Source organism: Astyanax mexicanus, chromosome 22 (genome assembly GCF_023375975.1).
Source record: "Astyanax mexicanus isolate ESR-SI-001 chromosome 22, AstMex3_surface, whole genome shotgun sequence".
Lineage (NCBI taxonomy): Eukaryota > Metazoa > Chordata > Actinopteri > Characiformes > Acestrorhamphidae > Astyanax > Astyanax mexicanus.
The window spans coordinates 11,373,952-11,379,300 of NC_064429.1; the positions used below are offsets into that span (position 1 = coordinate 11,373,952).

General features: G+C 38.2%; 1 long non-coding RNA gene across 1 annotated transcript; it reads right to left on the reverse strand.

The window, feature by feature from the left end:
• Positions 1-1,595: 1,595 nt before the first annotated feature.
• Positions 1,596-3,575, reverse strand: LOC125787016 (uncharacterized). Its single transcript, XR_007428965.1, has 3 exons — positions 3,481-3,575; positions 2,516-2,583; positions 1,596-1,684 (listed from the first exon to the last, which is right to left on the reverse strand). It is a non-coding gene; the product is annotated as an uncharacterized LOC125787016 (long non-coding RNA).
• Between the last annotated feature and the right edge of the window lie 1,774 nt (positions 3,576-5,349).

The window sequence follows — 5,349 nt, forward strand, 5'->3', positions numbered from 1 at the left end:
TTATCTCCACCCGGATATGACTCATGATCTGGACAACAGAACACACACACAAACACACACACACACACACACACACACACACACAGACAGACAGACAGACAGACAAACACACACACACACACAGACAGATGTGTAATGGTAAAACTGAACTAATGCCGCTATTCATTCCCACAATTCAGTCCCACATCAGCGCCCTCCCACTCTCTCTGATCTGATTGGACATTAACCGTGTAACGACAACAATATTCCAGTGGCCTGATTTTCCTCCATTATTAAAGGTTAAAATGTGAACAGAACCGTTCAGAGCGGGTCTGGAGTGAAGTCAGAATATTTGACAGTGGGTGTGAATGGACATCTAAAGCCTCTAACAGCTGCTTGCAGAATGGCTAGAGACGAATACAGATACCCCAATCAAAACTTATGATTAGATATCTGTCCTGAAATAATAAAAATGATATGGCTCATTATCATAATCATCTGGTTTGTTTTCACACACAAGAAATCTATTTTAACTCTATACGTCACTTTTTATTATTGATACTAAGGGTTTAATAAAATACTTCTCTGGATGGAGAGATCTGTATAGGGGGTTTTATCGAACGATAAGAAGCCGGAATAAAAACCAGCTGAAATGAAATAGGAGTAACAAGGCTGTTTTTATTAAAATGTAAGGAGTAAAGAGAAAAAAAAGTTAAATCTTAAAAAGTAAGTTTTAGGAAACTTAAAAAACTAACTAAAGAAGTGGGCGTTGCTGAATAACAAGTTTCTACTGGAACTGCTTGATAGCTCCTGTGATGCTGGAGAAGATGAAACCGAAACTTCACGTGAAGCTCTGCTGCTCTTTAATGGATTAAAGTCAGTTTAAGAGCTTGAACTGAGGAGACCACATTAAATCTGATCAGTGTGAGCACACTGTAATAAACATCGGATTTGGTCAGAAAATCAGATTCGGGTCACTTTCACCTGCTGTGTGAACGTAGCCTAAAACATCAGGAGTCATTCCCAGACTAAACACGTACCTCGGACAGTGACTGTGTAAATCTGAATTTCCTCATTGTTTCTGGTGTCTCTGATGGTGTAAACTCCACTATCAGACTTCTTCATATCTCTCAGCTTCAGATCAGGTAATAGAGATGTTCTCTGTGTATAATTATCTTTACATTTCAGTTTGTATCCATATACTGTACAGATCTTAACGCTGGAGGATCCAGCAGCTTCTGTGCTGTTATAGACCACCTCCACCTGATCTAAACTCTTCAGCTCCAGCAGCAGAGATTCTCCAGACTGTATCTGAACTGTAGAGTTCAGGGCTGTGGAGAACAAGACGTTTCTCAATTTAAACTGAATCAACTCTAAAACTAATCCCTGCAGGACACTGACGGACACTTACCCTTAATCTGAAGCTCCACTTCACAGAGATCTCTACCATCACAGTCCGCAGTGTACAGTCCTCTCTTACTGAAATCAGCTTTACTGATGATCAGAGAGAGATTCCCCTTCAGGTATTGATTATAGATCATCTGATATCCCTCCTTCACTGATCTGCAGGAAGTCTGATCACACTCAGCCAGAGGATCGCTGAGATTACAGGACCAGCTGATCACTCCAGAACATTTATAAGTACAGGGCAGAACAGCAGCACCATTATACAACACCTTCACTGTAGGAAAAGCTGATAGAGATGCTGGAATAAAGAATAAGAAAAGTGGTTAGAAGGAAGTGGGTGTTTTGTAGCTGCAACCTATGCCAGATTCAAACAACACAGAGCCACTATGATCGTAGGATCCCTGGTTCAAATCCCAGTCATGCAGCTTGCCATCAGCTGCCGGAGCCCTGAGAGAGCACAGTTGGTCTTGCTCTCTCTCTTTGGGTGGGTACAGTACAGTAGATGGCGCTCTCTCTTTCTCCTCATCACTCCTAGGGTGATGTGGATCAGCACAAGGCTGCATCTGTGAGCTGATGTATCAGAACCGAGTCGCTGCGCTTTCCTCCGAGCGTTAGCGCTGTTATGCTACTCTGCAATGCTACATCAGCAATGTTCAAAAAGAGGCGGAGTCTGACTTCACATGTATCAGAGGAGGCGTGTGCTAGTCTTCTTAACCCTCCTGGTGTTGGAGCATCACTAGTGAGTGATAGGGAGGATATATAGCTGAGTAGCAGCTGACTAAGTGGGACAGTTAGACAGATAAATCTGGAGAAAAATGGGAGAAAATTTGAATTCGTTGATCAGTGTCAAAAAATCAATCTCTTCAGGTGGGTGTATTCTCCTCTCTAGAGATTTTCTGCATGGCATCACTAGTTCTCATGATAAATGTGTTTCTGGAGAGTAGCCAGGTGAGTCTGCGATTTCTTTTCAGCAATAATTTTAATTTGTTCTGTTTTGATCAAGGTAAAAAAAAAAAAATGGTGCATTGCTAAACAGAATAATGACACAAGTGTGTTCTGATTGTACTGCGTAATGATCACTTGAATTGAAAAATATATATATATAACCAAACAATAATTTTACACTTACCATTAGTGAAAATAGTGGCCAGTATGAGTAGGACAACAACAGCAGATATACAGAACTGCATGACTGACCTGCAGACACACACACAAACACAAATATATTGTAATTTTAATGTATTTACAGAAAATGAGAAATGGCTGAAATAACAAAAAATATGCAGAACTTTCAGACCTCAAATAATACAAAGAAAACAAGTTCATATTCATACAGTTTTAAGAGTTCAGAAATGATCAATAATTGGTGGAATAATCCTGGTTTTTAATCATGTTCTCCTCCACCAGTCTTACACACTGCTTTTGGATAACTTTATGCTGCTTTACTCCTGGTGTAAAAATTCAAGCAGTTCAGTTTGGTGGTGTGATGGCTTGTGATCATCCATCTTCCTCTTGATTATATTCCAGAGGTTTTCAATTTGGTAAAATCAAAGAAACTCATCATTTTTAGTTGGCCTCTTATTTTTTTTTTCAGAGCTGTAATGTAACATAAAAACAATGTAGGTAATGGCCAACATAGTAAAGTGCAGAATATGAAGTGCATGAATTAAAACGACAAACATAAACTTTTAATTAAACAAAATTCACAACATTCATAACAGAATACTGCTGCTATCACAGAATATGTATAATATGTATTAATATCAGAAAATATAATGATATGATATATGATTGTTTAATATACAATATGGCACATCAAAACAATATGTTGCAACAATGTTACTCTGTTTACTATTGTTTACTGTATACTGTCAATATATATAAACATAATATTAAACTCTGATCTGTGATGTAAATTTGGTTTAATCTGAAACAGGATGAGGCTCCTACATCTATCTAATGTTACACAGATTAAAGTCCACAGCTCCTCACTACTGCAGATAACTTTAACTCTTACTGCTCTGTTTAAAGTGGAATTAAGAATTAAGACTAAGAATCATAAATCTCCATATTAACAGGTTACTGGTTACATACTCATGGTGATGATCTGGAAGATCTCCCAGTGCTTCTGTCTCCTGTAGAGATCAGAACTTTCCCACAGTGATCCAGAACCGAGCCTGAGCAGATCCCCCTCACTACTGCAGCAGCAGCCTGTGGGGAGGGGCTTTCCTCTGAACAGGGTGTCACACAATCCAGAGACCACGCTTTATTCCTATTGGTTGAAAACTTTAAAGGCACCACTGGTGGGTGTGGTGTGTAAAACTACTTAAAGTATAAAAGTAAAAGTAATGTAAGGAGAAAAAATAAAGCCATTAAGAACAAAAGTCCCCGCCCCAAAACACATTTTTCTAAAAGCTATAATGACTATAAAGTTAAAATATTAAAATGTTAATGTTGATAATATAATTTGGGATTTTGCATTAAGCTGTTCACTAGTGTTTCAGCTGCATATATGCTGATTGTAAATGAATGTATTTTAGTAGAATGCAAATATATTAAAGAAGTTTAGTTGGACTGGAGTTTATCTGGAGTTCTCTTGAGTCTCTGCACGGATCATCTTCATACTAGACTACATACATCTGCTATGTTCTTGCTGGAGTGTGTGTATATTTTTATATATGTGTGGTATATGTTTTTACTTCTCTACATCCAATCAATCTCTGTCTGGATGGAGAGAGTTATCTGGATAGGGGTTTTATTGAACAATGAGATGTTTGTAATAGTGCAATATACTGGCAGTCACTGTAAGAAAAATAATAAGAAGAAGAAGAAGAAGAAGAAAAAGAAAAAAGCACTTTATTTTTAGAGCTTTTCCATGAAATTTAAATTTGTTTTACATCAAAAACAAAAATGCACACAATTTTTAAAAAAATAATACAATACAATAAAAAATGCATTAATAAATAGCTTACACTAATAGATTACACTAAAGATAAAATACTTAGATATTTTTTAATCAAATATTAAAATACTCGTTTTTCTGGAATGGCACTTTTTTTTTATATATATTTTATTTTTTTCCTTTATTGCAGTAATTGCTATATATATATATATATATATATATATATATATATATACACACACACACACATACGTATACATGATTTAATGCAATTACTGCAATTACAGCTTCATCGCTGTTCAGAAGTTTAAATCGCGCTACGTTTAACCGGTAGCACCGCAGTTTCCACCTTCTTTTGGCAGATCTGTTAAGGTGATTGGCTGCAGTAAAAAATGATGGACAGCTTGGTCTGTCTGAGGATTGGCTTAATAAAAAGTGATTGACAACGAAAGTGTAGTATCTGATTGGCTGCAGTCGAAAATGATTGACACCTGCTCCGCCCTTTAGCCACGCCCACTGGGGGCTCCAGCCTGCAGCATTACATAGATGTATTATATGGGTGAAAACGCTTCATGACGCCTCATCTACCCATCACTACTAATTCCTCCATTAAAAGTTAAACATTCTGCTAGTTTGGAACATTTCACACATTACAGTTAAAGGTGCATTATGTAGGACCTGAGAGCAAGTGTGTGAAATGGCTACAGCAGTCCAATTTCAAAACACCACAGAGAGTAGTCTGCTCCGCCCTCTCCGCCTCTCCTACTAGTCTTAACGTTGTGTAGATTCAGCCTGCTGAAATAAGTTTTGTGGCTGGGGAGGGTGAGACATGCGTAGGTTTTTTAAGCTGTGTAGCAGCTGAGGTTTATCTGAACCAGCTCTGCTAAGCTCCTTTGCTGTGATGCGCTGCTGTAGTGCTGGCAACCTCGGTGGGCAGAGTTAGTGTTGGGTAAGAGCAGCAGGAGGAGTCAGAGGACAAAACAAACACAAAACCCCGGGACGGCCTGCACACTTAAAATAGGAACGTACTGCTGAAGCCCTGCTGACAAGAGCTGCCAGTG